General features: G+C 44.6%; 1 protein-coding gene and 1 long non-coding RNA gene across 2 annotated transcripts in view; one reads left to right on the top strand and one right to left on the bottom strand.

Annotated features, from left to right (window-relative positions):
- Heg1 (heart development protein with EGF like domains 1) overlaps nucleotides 1–19164 on the top strand; it is an 88653-nt gene that overhangs the window by 12262 nt on the left and 57227 nt on the right. The window lies entirely within an intron of this gene.
- LOC104858167 overlaps nucleotides 3337–19164 on the bottom strand; it is a 32120-nt gene continuing 16292 nt past the window's right edge. Inside the window, exons 3-6 of the long non-coding RNA XR_779079.1 lie at nucleotides 16336–16399; nucleotides 9573–9684; nucleotides 7820–7889; nucleotides 3337–3514 (exon numbers count right to left, since the gene is read on the bottom strand). This is a non-coding gene — a long non-coding RNA (uncharacterized LOC104858167). The remainder of the gene's footprint in view (nucleotides 3515–7819; nucleotides 7890–9572; nucleotides 9685–16335; nucleotides 16400–19164) is intronic.

Here is a 19164-nt window from a genome sequence, read left to right as displayed (position 1 = left end):
CCAGGGCGGGCTGCGAGGGAGGGACGCGGGCCCCGCTGGCCGGACTGGGGGTGTGACCGCCTTCTCCCCCAGCTCGGAAAGAAAACTTCTTTCTCCCGTGGGACGCCCTCTGTGCCTCTCCGGCGCCCGCTCCCTTAGAGAGAAGAAAAGAAAAAGACCTCCCAGACCTCCTCTCCCACCTCGGGGGTGATAACTTCCGGCCGGGGTTCCCAGATCCTTTTTTTTTTTTTTTCTTCTCTTCTTATGGATACAGAACTGGTTTCTCCAGTTACAGAGCCTGACTTTCCAGTATAAATAACGGATTTTTAAAAGATCTTAGCGCTGAGGATGTAAAAAGGACAAAGGATGTAGTTTGAAACCGCATGATCTACTAGTCCAGCCCCAAAAACAGAGGAACTTGGGCAAGGGCAGCATGAGGCTGAGCCTCTCAGAGCAGACACTGGCCCACCACGGTCCCTGAGGCTTTCTTTCCTCCCCTTGCCTTTCCCAGCGAGCTGCTGCCTGTGCGGCCCTTGGTCCCAGGCAGAGAGGACCTGACCTCCCTGCTGCCTTTGTATCTGGCTCCTTTACGTGGCCTCAAGAAAAATACCGAGGACTGTTTAGAATTCTAACTGAAATGTCATTACGGCTCTGGGAGTGTCCTCTGTTTTGGTCTTGGTTTCTCCATCTGTACAATGGAAAGTGATGGCCCGTGTTCCTCCCAGCTTCCTGGTGATGATGTGACAAAATGAAAGTAAAAATAATGGAAAGTGCTTTGAACAAAGTCAGCATCGTGGTAGTGTTAGCCTGTGCCTTCCTGTGAAAGACGCAGGACGTGCCCTCTCAGGGATGTCCTGGAGGGGAGACTGGGCTGTTGCTACCTGGACATTGATTTAGAGTTTCGATGAAGGTTGAGACGATTAATCTCCCTAAATTTCAATTGAGTTATATTTCTACTATCTCATATTTCCCCTCTGGTATTTGAGTTAGTTGATCCAGCCTAGGGGTGTTTCCTAAAATAAAATAAGAAGTGTTTTCCCCACCAGTAAAACCTCAGCTCCATATTCAGCAGTACTCCCATCATTGCACACTGCCTTGTCTTTGTGAATTTCTAAGCCACTGGCCTAATTTTGAGAAACTAAGTAACAGTAAGAAAGGAAGAGGAAAAAGAAGCTTCCAAAAACCTGCAGGAGATGGATCCTGGAGTGACTTTGATTTTAGATTTCTTGCAACACTGTTTTGTTAGTTTCTGTGGGAGGAGTCAAGAACATGAAAGAACATTTCCTAAGTGTTTTTTGTAGTAGAAAAGTAACCAAGGAACACTGGTATTTGGTGACATTTTGTCAGGGACATCCAGGAATGGAAAGCAGGTGTCTCTAGCTGGTACTCGGGCAGTGTTAGCTGAGGGCCTAATCTGGTTACTGGATGGGTGGGAGGAATGCTGACTTGGGGGGCCCTGGTCGGGAGAGGCTGAAACAGGAGTCTCCTTCCTTCCCTGGCTGGGAATCCCCACAGATCCATCACTAGGAGGTGACTGTTAAAGAGGGAGGGACCTGGGTTAGGGGAAAATAAGGTAAGAATCGGGGCCTTAAATAACTCAGATTTTCCTCTTGGGCGCAGTAGGTAAGACTACTGGTCTTGGCTCTGCAACCTTCTGCTTAATTCATTTGGGGAAGTGAATGTCATGGGAGGTTCAGGTGTCTCAGATGGCAGAAGACCCAAGCAGGATCTGTACTTGTGTTGGGTGGTAGCTCAAACAGTGTCACTTGGGAAAACAAATAACAAACAAATAAATCAGCATGAGGTCACCGGGTGAGCCCATGTTTTTGTTTTATTTTGTTTTCTGGTTTTTTGAGACAGGGTCTCATTGTGTAGTTGAGACTGACCTGGAATTCACTATGTAGCCCAGGCTGGTCTCGAACTCACAGCAATCCTGCCTCAGCCTCCCGAGTGCTGGGATTACAGGCATGTGCCACCGCATCCAGCTGAGCCCAGGTTTTCTAATAACCCCGGGCTCTCTTGGTCTGCTTGATTGGCTGCCACACATCACTAGGTACCAGTGCTTATTTCACAGGCAGCATGGTCTCAAGGCTGAAATGGCCTCCAGGCTGGTGCCCTCTCCAGCATCCTGCTAGGTGGTCACCTGTCCATGTGCTCGCATTCAGGAGGCTGTGCTCCTGCTGCACCAGTAATGCACTTTGTCTGAGAGCTGGGAAAACTGCCTGTGGCCCCTGCCTGCTGTGGGATACCAGAGGTCAGTGCCTGGCCTTATAGCTTGGGCTTGCAGGCCACCATGTCAGCAGCCAGGACCAGAGATGTCCTTTTCCTCCCAGTGGGCTATTTCTAGCCCATTTCCCCCTCCTGGCAGAGTTCAAGGTTCTCACTGTTGACTGACTGCATTCCATAGGTAGATTATTTGCCTGGGTTGGAGTCTAAGCCCATGGAGAATAGACTGCTGCTTTGTAGCCATTGTTAGGCTTTTGTGCCCACCTGCCACTCTGCTAGCTGTCCAGCTGCTATGTATTGCTGGTGTTTCAGCCAGTAGTGGGAAGTAGGCTGAGACCCAGAGGTTTCCTTTTTCTGTGTGGTTTCCTACTACTCAGGGCTTCCGAGCCACAGTTCTAAGCTGAGTACTAAATTTATTTGCTTTGATTTTTTTTTTCAATCCATAGGCCATGCTTTAATTATGAGATCTGCAGACCAGAAATGGAGACGGGTGTGAAGTCATAATGAAAATCCATGCAGAAAGGAAAGAACTTTCCCACCCAAAAGGGAAATGACGCTGAGTAGCTAAGCAGCCAGCCCAAGGAATAATAATCTTACAAAAATGCAACTCCCTAGAGTAAAGGAAGCACTTGCTTTGAGCCCAGCCCCTTCTGAGCTGTTAAATAGCTGTCGCCTGAACTGCTCTAACTTGGTGGGCCAACTTCGTCATTTCGATGGGCTGCTGCCAGAGCTCTACAAGGTGCAGTGAAGGCCCAGGCCTGACAAGAGGCAGCCCCTGGGAGAAGGGAGAGTAGCTTTCCCCCAGGAATGTGGCCCTCTCCTGGCTGGCTGCTTGCTTTGATGGAAGGTGTCCCAAGTGGAAGGCTGGTGGGGGAGAAAGGGCTCCATGGGCGTGCATGTTCAAAAGCACATCCCAGTCTTGGTGCAGGCCTGTAATCTCAGCTGTGGTGAAGTCTGAGACAGGAGGATTCCAAGTTCAAGGTCAGTCTAAGTAACTTAGCAAGATCCTGTCTCAGAAATAAAAAGGCCTAGGGATGTGGCTCAGTAGCAGAAAGCTTACTGGGTTTGATCCCCAGTGGTATGGAAAGGAAAAAAAAAAGCCACATCCTTTTAACTTTGCAGTAACCTGTTTATTGCTTTCCTCTACCTGTGTGCAGTTGTTGTGCCAGTATTTCTGCCCAGGGCTGACTGGTATGAACAGAGGGAGACGATGGTGCTCCTCCCCAGCGGGGGCAGATGCCTCTGCACTCCCAGTGATCCCTTTGCTTTCCAGCAGCCTGCCCAGCTGGCCGAGAAAGTGTCCTGGACACTGAGAAAGCAAAGAACAAATGGCAGTTGTGGCTTTTTTTGGTACTTACTGCCTTCTTCGGTGGCTTCCCTCTGTCCCCGTGTCCTTTTTATTAGGAACAGGAGGTCTTGGCTACAATGAATGCTTCTTTCTTCAAAGAATCCCAGGGAAGGAAGAGGGAAGATGGATTTTGGTCCTTCTTTCCACTCCCTAGCCTTTGAATACTCCTGCACACAGGGGGCTCTCTTGTGTGCTTTCACATTTTTTCTTATCCCATTTCACCCACAAAACAATCTTGCAAGCGTTATTGTTTCCCCTTTCCATTTGTGGGAAATGAAGCTTGGCAATGTTAGGTCACACAGGAAATGGAAGAGGCATTTGAAACACATTCTCACCAAACCCATTTGCTCCTTCCACAATACCACAAAGTCTTCTGTCTGTAGAATGGGGGGCGGGGCAGTGGTTCCAGAGCTTTGCAGTCCTCTCCAGATGATCAGTCTTCTTCCTCCCTTCCTCAGTTCCTTGCTCTTGCCTTTTTTATGGAAATTGGGGACCAGGATTGGGAGAAGGTGACAGTGGTCATTGAGACAACCTGTAGAGGAATTTTTCTAAAAATTTTTAATTGCCTGAGTTAAGACATCAAGTCCTTTTGCATGTAATGAGATGGCATTTTTTTTACAGATTGTGATTTTATGCTCCACTTATGGGCTAGTCTGTAGGTTATGGATGCCAGAGAAAGCTCCATTAGTTATGATCCAAACTGAAATGAATTGTGGACTCTCTTAGTGGGCTCTCTTCCTGGGAACCTGGGCAGTGGCTGATAGGAGGCAGGTACTAGTTGTCACGAGTACCGTTCATTAGAGGAGACCTCGAGAGCCATTCAGATGCTGTAAAATCACTTTCAGCATCTGCTCTTTTCTACCCACTCGCCATTCATCTTGCGTAGGCAGGAGTAAAGATGTTTCTAGCCTGTCTCTTCCACCTTTTTTTGGAGTTGGTCAGATGTTTCCATCTGTGTCCCCTGTGACCAATTTATAACTCAGGAAATATTCGCTGAGACCCAACTACATGTGAGGAGGTGCCAGGGTTCATGGGGCTTGAAGGTGCATCCGTGATGTCCCTAGGTGACATCTTGTTGGGTCACAGATACGATGCATTTATGATTCATAACTGAAGAACAAGATCGCACTGACCAAAGGAATGATGTAGCTAGAGATGGCTGCAGCACACAGAGCTGGAGACGGCAGGGAACTGGAAAAGGACCGTGTGGGGAAGGAGGGAGCTGATTTAGCTTGGGAGGTGACAAGGACATGGGCATATGGCGAGGTGGGAGGTTATTGGCATTAGCAGAATCCCAAATGTTGAAGAGGTTAAGACTTTTTCAGTGGAGATGATCAACAGCCGGGACCCCTGGAGGAGAGGACTTGAAGATATGAGCTGGGCCCTAGAATGACTAGAGCCCTCTGGAAAGGGGACTAGGGCTCATTATGAGGGCCTTTGAGGCCTGATTAGGGTGTTTGTTTCATGGCATCCACATTGAAGAGCATGTGCCAGCTTTGGAAGAGGGAGCAGGTAATTTGCCACTTTGTTGTTCATCCGTTCTTGGTGCAGGGCCAAACAGATAAACCATAGACAGATCTATCCTTCCGGTAGTTTCACTTCAGCTATAATAGAATCCTGGTGGCATTGGACCCCTGCTGTGAAGGCAAAGGCTGAAAATGGAACGGACTGAAATGGGGTGGGAGAGACTGAGAAGGCGAGAGATGCAAGGGTAAAGGTAAGAGTAAAGCAGGAGGACTTGAGACTGATGGACCAGAATGTCTGATTTGGGTGTGGAGAGGAGCTGCCGTACTTTTAGAGAGGCTACTTCTGTTTTCTCTTTTTGATATAAAGACTACAGCTGGTCTCAGGGGGAGAATTCTGCAGAAGTTGAGAATATGGAACTGAACTAGAGAGAAGCCAGGGCTAAGTTCAGCCTGGGGAGGGTGGCAGTCATTGAAGCCACTAAGGTAGAAGAAAACAGATCTGATGGGGTAGAGAGAATATCCAGTGGAGAGGGTGAGGAGGAAGAGGTTCGAGCTTAGGCACCAGCCAGACATGGAGGCTCAGTGAGAGCAGTCTGCAGGCTGGCTGTGGACCAGCACCAGATTTGTATTTTAGTGGAATCTGGGGCCTACTAACTTACCTGTGAAAGTAAGTTAACATTTTCCGCCTGGTCTGGTCCTTCCTGCAGGTACTAAGTCAAGGGAGTAGGGAGGTGGGGCAGGATGAGGCCTGAGGAAAGGACATTGGTCTGACTCTGAGCTGTTTGGTGGGGCCCCTCAAGAAGAGGCCAGGAAGAAGCCTGCCTGCTGTATGGTAAGCATGGGAGACAGCAGGTGTTGGCCTCCTTCCCTGCCAACATCAAAGTTTGACAGCGAAATGACAAAGGGAAATCAGAGCCAGAATCTTCGATCTCAGCCCCTGACTTTTCAGTTCCTTGTTTTTTCCATGTCAGGAATTGGCAACACCATTCACCTGGATACTTAATCCAGATCCTAGGGGTCACCATCCATTCCTCTCCTTTTCCTCTCCCACCATGTCCTTTTTTGGGGGTAGAGATGCAGGGCACAGTTCTGATTGATTCTGTTTCTGAAATACTGTCATGAGTTGATCTCTTTCATTTCCACTGCTTTTTTCTGTTCTATTTCATCATCTGCTCTTGCTCTCTCTCTGACAGTGCACAGAGAAACTGGAGTTATCGTCTTAAAATGTAATTCAGGTCACCTCCTTCTCAGGCTTCAAATCCTCCAAGAGCTTTGGATTATACTTGGAATAAAATCTAGCCCTCCTTTTTTGGAATGTGAGGTTCACAGGCCTGACCCTGCCACCTCTGTAGCCTCTTCTTGATCTCCTCCACACTTGCTGTGCACACCACTGCTTTTGTACATGTCAGGACGACTCCTGTCCTGGAGATTTGGCATAAGATGTCCCCCTGCCTATAACGGAAAGAGCTTGCCAGGTAGAAGGAACAGCCAGGCAAATGACTTAACGCAAGACCATGCTAGTCTTGTTTTTGAATTAGAAGGTAGGCAGGCAGGCCTCAGTGGCTGGGGTGGCTTTTTCATGGATGGCCGTCAGAACTGCAGAAAGGAGGTTAGATTGGTTTTCCAGGTCCTCTAGAAGGTACAGCAGCAGGGTTTGTACTACCACATGGCTTAGGGATGTCATTATGGGATCTCTTAAGGAGTTGGAAGACCATCTGCCAAAACTACAGAGGCCATGAAAATTGGGCACACTCCTTTTGCTTTCTGTGTTAGCTCTTGAACTTCATGGAACAGTACTAGCTTTCCTGTCTTGTAAAGTTGTCGAGGAAAATGTTCAGGTTGGATGGTATGGCAGGCGGGCAAGACTGTTTCCAACTCCTGGGATTGATTTTTGGGAGGACCTGAGAGTCTCTGCCCTCTGTGGAGAGCCCCAGTAACTGAACAGCCCATTTCTGTGTGAGGGAGGAGCTAGGCTGCTGGAGGCAAAGCTGCTGGAGCTAGAAGCTGGATTTGGTAAGTTAACATATACCTCCTTGCTGTCTCTAAGTCGGGAGGTGAAGACCAAAGAGAAAGATGGTTGAATAAGAGATCAAGGTCAGGCTTTCCATGTGGCCCTGTCAATTCTGTTCTTGGAACTGAAGCAGTCAGGGTGGTGGAAGGAGTAGCAAGAGTACAGGAGAGAGGTACCTGGTTGTTATCTGGAGAGTTGTTCCTTGGGCAGGACCAAGACTAGTGAGTGTCATGTTAGGCCTGTAGTGAAAAACATTCCATTTTCCTTCCCTGTATTACTGTTAGGAGAAGATGGAAAGAGTCTCAGTTTGGGGATGAGTTTCACTTTTATAGCCTCTGGGGCCACCATGATATTTCTTGCTGTCATGTGGTAAAAATTTGGGGGAGTCATTTTTTTACCACATTGTGGATGAGACCCCCATTTGGCTTTACAGTCACAGACCCTGGCTCGGGGGTCAAACAGACTCAGTTCAAATCCCAACATAGCCATTTGCCAACTGTGGAACTTTGGTGGTGTATTTAGCCTCTCTGTGCCTTCACTTTCTCATCTGTCAAATGGGATGTTCATGGAAAGAACCTGCTCAAGGGAATGTGCCATCTAATCCCGGTAAAACAGACTGCTTGGTGCCTGGGCAGCAAAACTCAACCCAAGGGCTGCTGCTGCTGCACCTTTAGCCAGTTTACAAGATCATGGTGTTGATGACAACCCCCTGTGTCCTCCAGGCATTTTATTGGATAGGGGACAAGTTTTGAACTTAAGAGTTCACGACCATCTTCCAGGGACTCTTACCTGGTCCTCCTCTTCCCTGAAGCCCTGCTGTCCTCATCCCTCGGTATCCCTAGTACTTGCCTCCTGAGCTCTACATAAAAAGATGAAAGAGGCAGATTTGAAGAATTGAAGTCACAGTTAGCAATTGCAATAGCCCCCACCTATGACCATCTGAGACCAGATGAACACATATGAAGCAATAGGATTGAATACAAAAAGTGTACGAGTTGTGGCTACAAAATAATAACCATTGCAAATCAGTCAGACCTGGCCGTGGTCACTGAGTGTTCTCCCTCAGATCAGAACCTTTGAGGGTACTGACATGCACTTCAGAGGTGTTTGAAGGAGTTCAGAGCTACCTTCAGATCCCCCAAGCCAGACACTGGTGCAGCTTTGCAGTCAGACCTCTCCTGGATCCAAATAGATCACTTGTCTCCATCCCCTGCATCATTCATTAGATTGAGCTTTGAATTTTTGTCTGCTTCCCAAATAATCCAAATCCAATATCAGGGAATGAAAATTTTGTCTTTATTCATAAAACCCAAGAGAATATTCTATAGGTTTTTAAAGAAATTAGGAAATTTTATAAAATGGCTTGAACAGTAACAACATTATTGGAATAAGCATTGTCCTAAAGGGATGTCTTTGAAGAGGATCATACTTAGTTGGGTAGGTGAATTCTTGTGGTGTGTTAGGAATCATCTATAGAGTAGTCATGCTTTGTGGTAATGGGGTACTGCTGACAGTAGCCCCTGGCAGAGTTAGAGAAGACAGATGGCCAGTGGTGGCTCAGGAGCGGTACTGCAGAGGGCTTTTGGACTTAACCCCTTCCATTGTTAGCTAGGTGGCATGGGGCAGCTACACTGTATCTGTAGGTCTTAATTTCCTCATGCCTCAGTGGGGAGAATAATGTCTGTCTCACTCCTAACAGCTGAGGAAGAACAAATACAATTATGATTGTGAAAGCTTTGTGTAAATATACATCCAGCAAGAGATTTTAGTCATAACACGGTGATCCCCGACCTGGGACAAATACTTTCATCTCTGTACCCACTTCCATATCTGTAAAACAGATAACATGAACCAGTGCTGTTGATGTTACAGTGTTATTATAAAGGTGGAATGAATTAATCCACATGGACATGCTTTGTAAATGTGTGTGCTGTGTTCACATAAGTCATTAATGCTTTCTGGGAACACACCAGGCATTATTACTCTACATGAGGGGGAAGCTTCATGAAGAAAATAGTCGTGGAAGGATAAATAGAAAGCTGGAGAGGAGGCAGAGAAATGGAGAACATTTCTAGCAAATCTTGGTGGCCTTTTCCAGTCCATCTCTATCTTTTCACCTGTCTCTGGTTGCCATGACTAATTTCTTCCCATCTCTTCTCTCCCTCCGAGTGAGATATTCTTTACAGTTCCACCCTTGACCTTCTACCTCCAACTCAGATCTGTGATCATTTGTGAAGCACTTTCTATGAGCCACAGCTTCTTGGAGGAGACACAGGAATGTGATCAGAGCCTGCATAGGGGCCTCTGTAGGTGCTCCCTAGAGCAAGGTGGACACCCCTGCTGCAGAACATGGATCAGAATCATCTAACAAGATAGCATAGGGGTACAGAGGGAGAGTGTTGTCTTTGGGGAAGGCTTTTTGTAGGTGCTGCTCTCTGAGGTGGTTGTGAGAAACCAATCAGATTTTGCCAGAAGGCCAAGGGGCAGGAAGGGGGACATTCTAGGTAGGAAAGACTGTGGAGGGAAGACAGTGCAGCTTCACCTGTTTTCTCTGAATGAACAATTGCCAGAATAGCTTTTCTTCCCATCAGCAACCCAGTTCCATTCCTTCAGCTATTTGCCAACATTTTTTCACGAGCGTTTATGGTCCTTCACTTTAAACCAAGAGATAATAGTTATAGACACAAACATGTTACCCTTCCTGCCCCAAAACCTGCCCTCCTTTGCTTGCTTGTAGTTCCTTTAATCTCCCATTCAGCACTCAAACCTGGATTATCTCTGTCTCTTGCTGCCTTCTCTTGTCTGCTTTTATGCATGCTCTAATCATCACTGATGCTAACTTCCCATGATCTCTTCGTTTCTTCTAAATCCTGCCAGATCTCTGAACTACACTGTACAGTGGGCTACTAGGATGTACCATCCCTGTCTGTACCAAGGAAGTGTAGTGTGGATCCAGATGCCCTTGGTGGGGCACCCTTGGAGCCCACCTGGAGGAAGCCCAGATCTGGCCTTTCTGGCTTTGGCTTTGAGTACACCTTCCTGTTTCTCTGTGTTCTCTGTCTTAGCTTTGCTCTTTCTTTCTTGTCTTTTATTCTTCATGAATTTTTTTTTTCTTTTTTGTTTGTACCGGGGATTGAACTCTGGTCCTTGAGCTTGCAAGGCAGGCACCGGAACCACTGAGCTAAATCCCCAGCCAATTTTTCTATTTTTTTTAATTGGATTTTCTTTGGAATCAGACAGACCTGTGTTTGGGTTCTATTTTACTATTTGCTGTGTAACTTTGGGCAAGTTACTATACTACTATCCTATTATACCTCCGTTTTCTTATCTGAAAAGCAGGGATTAGTAATGAGATTGTCTTGAAAGCCATACCCCTTCATCCTACCATGAGGATGAGCTGAGACAATTCATGTGACGTGCTGCTGTGCCTGGTACATGCCACATAGATTATCATATTTTATTATTACCCCACTCTGATAATAGCTTTGTGTGTAAGAGAGTGTGTGTGTGTGTGTGTGTGTGTGTGTTACTAGGGTTCAAACCCATAGCCTCACATATGCTAGGCAAGCACTGAACTATGCCTCCCAGGTGTATTTTTTTAAAAATATATTTGCTAGCCTTGTTTCTTCCTCCTTCTGTGAATTTCTTTTTATTTATCTTTTCAGCCCTTTTCCTTCCTCTATTTTTTTCTTAACTGCCCATTATGGCATACGACTTTTAAAATATTGTTTATATTTGAATAGAGATCATTTAAAAATCATACTGGCAAACTTTTTACTTCTCTCTTCAGTAGACTCTACTCTCCTGCCCTCCTCAGAGAGAGCCAGGCCCCAGGTTCCCCTGCCTTCTCCAGACCAGACCGCTGAGCCCTTTGTGCTGAAATATTCTGCTGTGTCCATTTTTCAAAAGTCTTGAATGGTTGAGACAAATTATATTTCTCTGATTTCCTTTGAGTCCTTGGCCACTTCACAGAAGTCTGTAGTATAAATGAACTGCAGAACTTACACAAAGCCAGCCCCCAGTAGTGTGTCCATGTTTAAAAGCCCTAGACCCTCACTCAGTCAGCTCCACCGCAAGCTCTGTGCAGGCCCGCTTCACCCTGCCCCTCCTCAGCACGCTCCTTTCCCGCTTCCTCCTCGGAACCAGGATGTTTTTCCTTGCCTTTTCATTGTTTTGCTAACCTGGCAGGTCTCCTTTGGCGGAGCCCTGCACCAGCTTCCTCTCTGGTTGTGAGTGAGCATTACAGTGGCAACACAGGAGCCTGGAGGCCTACTCCTGCCTGTGCCTCTACCACCCTTCACTGTCCTAGGGCTGGAGGCTTCTGGCCTCAGGTGCCCTTCACTGAGGGTGCTCCCTTTCAGCCATTCTGTTGGGTGTCTGTTTTTCACAGATGGAGAGGGATGAGGAAAATGGAGGCAGCAAGTTAGGTGCTCCCTAGAAATAGGCTGCTGCTTACAGACTGAACTGACTGAACGGGACTCTTCTGATCTTCATCCCAGTGGTTTTTTGTTAAGGGGAGAAAAAAACCAAATACACAAAAGTGTGGGATTATTTTTAAAGCAGAGTTGAGGTCACATCAAGGTCGTTTGTCTTTCCCTGTGGCCTGGGGAGGCTGAATTGCTCCTTAGTGCATCGAGGCCACCTCAGGGCTAGTTCTGTTTCTGTAAGGCTGAGCCCAGAGTCAGGCTCCCGGCCTCAGTGTCCCTTACCTCAGTCCAACAGATTCTGTTTGTCCCAAGAGAGAGGACAGGTTGCTTTCCATTGAACAAAAGCCAGCTCCCTCACAGGGAGATGATGGCATGCCTCTGAATATCTACCTTCTTTATCACTAGACCTGTTGCAAGGGAAGATATTTAAAAATTGGATCATCATACCTCAAATCCAAACACTTCACAGTGTGTGTAGTTTTTCTTAGGGCTGCTCCTTTCAGTGTAAGAACAAGGAAGGAAACAAAACTCCCTGAGAGCCCTGGACAGTTTAGATCGAGCTGAATCTTTTGTTCACACAAACTCATTTGGCTCCTAAACGTCCTCCACCCCAAATCATTACATCCAGGGCAGCATTTCTAAACAGCCCAGAGTGGCTGAGCTGAGTAGGCGGCTGCCTTTCTGGGGAGGTTACAGCCACTTTCCCCCCACACCCCTGAGGTTCCTGCCTGCCCCAGAATATCCCACTACTGGCCATCCGGCCTGAATTCCCCGTCAGGGCTCCTAGGGGAAGGCTTCAAGGCCTCTGCCAGAGAAGGGCTTCTACTATCTAGAGGGCCCTGGAGGAAGGATGGCATTCCACTCTCAACCTTGCACCTTGCAACCCCCCAGGGCATAGTCTGCCTTTCTGTAAAAAAAAAAAAAAAATACAGTGAGTATTTAAACTTTAAAAGATTACAGTAAGAGACACATTGCTGTTGACCCCCCTCAGAAATCCCCCTTGCTTCAGATGCTGATGCCATCATTCCAGACACTTCCTGAAGCAGTTCTGGAGGTCTTTTGTGACTGTCTTTAGTTGTGCTGTTTTGTCTGCCTCGGTGTCCTGTATCCATCCAGATAGTTTACCTTTCATGGTCACTTTGACGTGAGGGAGTGTCAGAAGTTGTGTGGTACTGCAGTGTTTCACATGCCTGTCCTTGCGATGGGTGGTAGATGGCAGCAGCTTACTTTGTACTTTTGACCATGCCTCAGAAAGACATTCACAAAACTGGACTTCCACAACTGTCTTAGAAAGTGGCAAGAACACTGGGATAAGTGTACAGGAGGCATATTTTGAAGGGGATTAATGACAATTTGTCTTTTACTGTAATAACACTGCTTGTATAGCATGACAAATAATACCTAACATGGAATTTACCAATTTAACCATTTCTAAGTGTACAATCCACGGCCTTGAGTCCAATCGCAGTGCTACAGTCAACACTACCATTTGTTTCTAGAAATTCTTTGTCCTCAGTAGAAACTCTTAACCAGCAAGTCCCCATTCCTCCCTGCCTTTAACTTCTGGTAGTCTCTGTTCTGTTTTCTATTTTTATGGTGTTTCTATTCTAGATACCTCAGATAAGTGGAATCTTACAATATTGGTTTTATGTCTGGTTTATTTCACTTACATCTTCAAGTGTTTCCTCCCATGCTACAATCTGTGTTAGAATTTCACTCATTTTTTAGGCTATGTTATATCCAATTGTATGTAAATTCCTTTTTTATCCCTCCATCTACTGGTTGGCACTCAGTTTGCTTTTGTCTTTTGGCTGTGGTGAATAATGCTACTGTGTTGTGTGTGTGAGTATGTGAATATTGGTTTGGGTCTTTGCTGTCAGTTTTTTTGAAACTCAGCAGTGAAACTGTGGATCTTTTGTTTAAGCTAAAGTGCTGCCTTACAGTCCCTGGATGGCTGTACCATTTAACCATCGTACCAGCAATGTATGAAGGTTCCACTTTCTCCACCCCACCACCAGCCTTTGCTGTTTTTCTTTCTTCTTTTTTGACAGCAGGTGTCAAGGAAAAAAATTTTTTTTAAATTCCCAGTGTCATTCACAGGCTGTATGGTGGATTCGGAACTATTCTCCTCTTGAGCTTTGGTCCTGTCATCTTAGGGTCAGACTGGTTGGTTCCTGTGGTCCCTAAAGGTGGTGGTCACCTTTGGGGCATCAGAAGCACCCCAGCCAACTTTGGCAAGAAAGAATGGAGCAAAGCAGATGGAAGCTGGCTAATGAAGCAAGCCATGTGACACGAAGCAGCTGAGCCTCTGCTCAGCCCTCACTGGTTTTCGGCTGAGCGAGGTTAATTGGAGAAGACACCAGAAATTGAAGAGCTGGGTTCTAGTTGCTGCTCTGCCACCTGTTTCTGGATTAACCCACGTGGGTAACTTCATTGCTAAGCCCCAGTCTTCTCTGCTGTATGAGGGCAGCTATTACCTTCTTGCTCTCCACTCAGAATGTCAGGATCTAAAAAGGTAAAATTTAAAAGTGTAGGATTCTTAATTGGATCTCTGAAAAAAGCATAGTTTCATACTCCTGCAAGCACCTGTGAACAGTGTTCTCTTCAGTCTACAGCCATCCATCATACTGAAAGGGAAGCAAAAAGAGGAGGCCAAACTTCTCTCCCCACTTTTTAAAGAGTGTTTACTCCATTCCGTGCATGAACAATTAAATTTTAGGAAAATCTCTAAAATTGTAGAGAAACCCGCTTTCATAGGTTCAAGAAGCTACTGCTGGATATATAGCAGTGCAGGGAGAAAGCACCAACCCCGAGGTTGTGAGAAGGTTCTTCAAGTTCAGGGTCCCAGGAGGGACTTGCAGAGCTGGGAACCGCTGCTGTATTGTTCCAGTCTTTTCTCAGGAGCATTGTGTGACCTTCACCATTCATCTACCAAGCCACACCCTGGAAAGGCCTATGGACTTCCCAGCTCATCCCTGGCCTCTGGGCAGGCCTGGGGCCCATGCCCTCCTCTGCTGCTCTTGAGTATTCATTGCCTTCCTCTTTGCTGACCCCTCCCTACTTTATTTTCACTCTGTCTTTCTGCCTCTCCACCAGATTCAGATTTTCCCTTAAATCAGTCTTTGATCCTCAGTTTTTCCTTATGTATGCCATCTCCCATCCTTCCTCCTAATCAATAATCCTGAATCATTAATTTGCCTATTGCACATTTTCACCCTACACTTCACATTTTGTAAACAGATTTTTCTTGTTTCCCTCAAACTTGCTCTCCATTTTTCCTCTCCTTTCCTGTCAGTATGCATAAAAATCATCCCTGCATTAGATGCTCATTTAAAAGTCCACTTGCTCAGTCTTCCTGCTAATAACATGCAGCTGTTGCCAGACCAAGTTTGATTCCAAAGCCCATGTGATAGGCACCATTTCATTCTGCTGAGGGGCAAACAAGGAGTTGTGTTTAAGGAGGAAGTTTGAAGGCCAGGGGGACTGTTTGGCTCCACTCTACTGGCCAGCACCCCAATGCTGCAAGGAATAAGGTGGAGTGTGATGGAACAAGACCTAGGTTCAAATTACGTCTCTGCTGCTGGTGAGGCCGTGACCTGGAACAATCACTTAATTTTCTCCCCGAGTTTCCCCATGTACTGTAAAAGCATTATAATACTCACTGGACGGAGCTGTCATAAATACTAAATAATACATATGAAAACATGTAACACATGGTAAGCGTTGAATAGATATTGGTAAAGTCTGAACTCAGTTGGAGGGGCACTAATATAAAGGGCTGGTTCTTCAATTCTGTGCCCCAGAAACAAAAGCATGTAGCTGGCAGCCCTTGACGTCTGGCTCTCTGCAGCACTTGTGGTGAGGGATGGATGGGGTGGCCCTCAGGGAGGAACTTGCCTGTTTGAACGACAGGGCACACTTGCTCTATACTCCCCCCTCCACTGCTGAGAAACAGTTCGAGCTGAAAAGCCCCAAATCACTAGGGGAGTGGCTAGGAGCTGGCTCTGTAGCAGCTGCTAATTAGGAAATCCTATTCCTGGCTGTGTTCGCATCCCTGGCGGTGCTGGTTTACAAACAGATGTTTTGGAACATTAAGATGCTACAGAAGGGGAAGTTGTCAACTCCAGGAGGAAGAGACTAGGCAAAGCAATGAAACTCTTCTTGATTTCCATTCAAGGTACAAGGGAAAGTTATGGCCTGACATAGGATCAGAGGGAAGGATGGTTTTCAGCTCAAAAGAAACCTGAGAAATGGGACCTGCCAGCTCTAGTATCTGGCTGCCTGCTGTGGCTCCATTGTCATGGTCTGTCATTGGGGTTTGAATTATCATCTCTGACCACCTGGGGGAATTGGCCTGGGGGGGGCAGGGTGATGAGTAGCCCTAGCCTCTCCTAAGCCTTTGGGACACAGCGCGTCCCAGAGAACTCCCCAGTAGTATCTACTGGGGCACAGCCTCTTCCTGGCACCTCACAGTGGGTCCAAGTTCTGCAGCTTGAGGCATCCTCTCTCCAGGTAAAGAGGTATACTAAACTTAATACTGTGGTTGTCACCAATCCAGGCACCTGTGGTACACACTAAGAAGAGGGTAGAATATAACCACAGATCACCAGGTCTCAGATCAACAGAGTCAACAGAGCTGGTTATTGGCCGCCTCTCTCTTACCAGACCACCTTTTAGTTATAGCTACAATATGTAATGACAGAGGTTAGGCATCTGGGGGCCAAGTGTTCAGTGCACAGCTAACCCCATCAGTCCTTCACTGTGTCGTCCAAAGCCACTCACATGCTTATGTTTCAGAAATGTCATGGAGTTCAACCTACCCACATCATTATTGGCAATTTCCAAGAGCCTCTGTGTATTTAAGGTCTTTAGACTCACCTACTTAAGATGAAGCAGTCTGGGACCATTGAAAGCTCCTACTTCCCAACCATTTTTCTTTTTCCTAGGAGACATAAGATAGTAATAATAATACCATTTTGAGACTTAACATTTGCACTTAATATAAGGTGGACATAAAACAGTTTCAATAATATTTTCATTTAGCCCTTCAAAATTTTGTTTTATAATTAATCTGCTTCCTAATATAGAAATTTAGGTTTTTTCCAATTTTTATTATAAACATGGCTTTGATAAACTTCCTTATATCTAACACTTTATGCACTTCCTTAACAACTACCTAAGAATTAATTTCCAGAAATGAAATTATTAAATCAAAATATATGCCTATTTTTAAGATTTTTGTGATAGGTTACTAAATTTCTCCTTAAAAAGCCTGTGCCAGTTACTGTACATTCTTACCAACATTTTTGAAAGTGTTCATTTTCTGTACCTGCAATGGTATATTATTTTTAAATATTTGCCAAATTGATAAATACATACAAATGTAAAGTTTTGCCTAGTTCAAACTTTATTTATTTTCTTTTAACAATACTTTAATGTATTTATTCTCCACTTACATATTTTCCTTGGTGAATTGTACATTCATGTTGCTAAGAGTTGTAGATGTCAGGGATTTTAAAAGTTGTCTTATATTAAGGATGCTAACACTTTTCTAAGGCTCTACGGGTATTTACTATGGTATGTTATTCAACATTTAAAACGTTTAGTTTTTATTTGTGTTAAAGTAACATAAAGATCAAGTTGATTTTACAAGGGTGTCACAAAAGCCCTGACCACCCCACTGTCATTTTCTGCTCCCCAGATTCAACCCATTTTTTTCAACTCTTTTAATTGATTCATTTACTAATTTTGACCATATCTCTAAACAACATGTATATATTGCTATGTGTTCATTTTTTGGTTTTGAGCAATATTGGTTAATTTTGCTCTGGAAATTTTATGTTATTCCAAACTGTCAGTTCAGAAGTGATTCATTGTTATCTTTTAGGTCAACTTGAGTTCCTTAAGTGCATTTTTCACACAACTCCAAGTTACTCTGGTTGTCCTACACCCACACTATTCTGATCATCTCTCTGCAGACAGTTATCGTCTTGTTTTATTAATCCCACTGATGAGAAATTATTTTTCTTAAATTTATCTATGCACATATTTAGATTTATGAAAATATTTGCCACTTTCTTTTCTCAGTTATGTCTTCTTACATCTGACATGTCATCTAGGATTGTTTTTCTTCTTGAAATCAATTCTTTATAATTTCCCTTAGTGGAAGTAGCTGATAAGCTAAGTTTTGACTGAAAATGTTTTGATATTTTTAAAAGATAGTTTTTCTGAGAATACAATTCTAGTTTTTTCTCTTTCTTACCATATTGAAGATATTTATGCACTTTTAGCTTTCATCTTTGCTGTTGGCCCAACTGCCACCTTATTGTAGATGATTTGCCATAATTTTTGTTAGCTTTTAAGACTTAGTCTTACTCTGTGGTTTCCTGCAGTTTCACTGCAATGTGAGTATTTATTTATTTTCTATATAGCCTCTTAAGACTTTGTTGAACTTCCCTTGAGGATTCTTATGCTTTGTATTACTTCTGGAAAATTCTCAGCCGTTATCTTTTTTGCATGTACCTGTTAGCTTTGTCACAAGTGAGATAAAATATCCAACACTTACAACTTACTTAAAGGAAGAGAGGTTTAATTTGCTCACCATTTCAGTCCATCATCTGCTGCCTGCAAGGTGGAAATCATGGTGAAAAAGCATTAAAAAGAGAGAGCGCGCGCAAAACAGCTTAGTTCATGGCAGCCATGAAGCAGGGTAGGGGGAAAGTATCAGAGTAGATGTGGTAAGGAACCAAGGCCATGCTCGAGTCACCCATTCCCACATGGGAGTGTGCTTTGTGCTTTTTCTAATATCCTAGGTGTTTCTTAATCCGTTGTAGTTGACATATCAGGATCAACAGTTACATTGTATACTGCCACTTCTTGCCTTCTGTTCTCCTCCGAGAAATTCACTTAGATGTGTGTTGGACTTATCTTCCTTTTCTCTTCTTGTTCGTACGTCTTTGCTTTTCAGTACTGGCATTCTCTTACCTCCCTTCTAATTCTCTCTTCAGCCATTTCAAATATGTTGTTGAGTTTCTTCATTTTAATTATTGTATTTGTCATTTCTAGAATTTCCATTAAAGTTTATTTCAAGTATTTGGGGCATTATTTATAGTCTCCTTTTTTTCTTATGTCTCCTAATGTAATTGTATATACCTGTATTGTTTGATAATGCTAGTATTTGAAGTCTTTGCTTACTAATTTGCTTTTGTTCATGGAGGCCTTGTTTTCATCATTTTGTGATTTTTTTTTTTTTTTTTACTTATTAGAATTTTATCAGTAAATGACAGAGATTGACTGGAAAGTATGTTCATCTAGACAACATTTGTAGTTAATTTCAGTTAATTTCTCCCATATCCCTGGAGGTACTATTATTAGGACCACTTCTCCACCTTCACATTATTCATGATGTGTGTGTGTGTGTGTGTGTGTGTGTGTGTGTGTGTGTGTGTGTGTGTGACTGCGTGCGTGCAGTGCACCTATGGGTATCTGTATTTGAGAAACAGCTTGCTTTTTATAAAATCTACCTATTGAAAGAATATAATTGAGTGTCTTTCAGTATATTCACAAGGTTTAGGTCACTTTTCAGTACATCCTCAATTTGAAGTTCAGATCACACAGGTAGAGTGAATTTGTGCTGTGACCCACATAGGGTCTAGCTTTGTGGTTATAAATCTTTTTCCCCTTCCTTCCTCCCTCCCTCCCTCCCTC

Source organism: Fukomys damarensis, unplaced genomic scaffold (genome assembly GCF_012274545.1).
Source record: "Fukomys damarensis isolate Sample0158 unplaced genomic scaffold, DMR_v1.0_HiC HiC_scaffold_24, whole genome shotgun sequence".
NCBI lineage: Eukaryota > Metazoa > Chordata > Mammalia > Rodentia > Bathyergidae > Fukomys > Fukomys damarensis.
The sequence above is the reverse complement of the archived record's forward strand: the minus strand, read 5'-3'. Positions and strand labels throughout refer to the sequence as shown.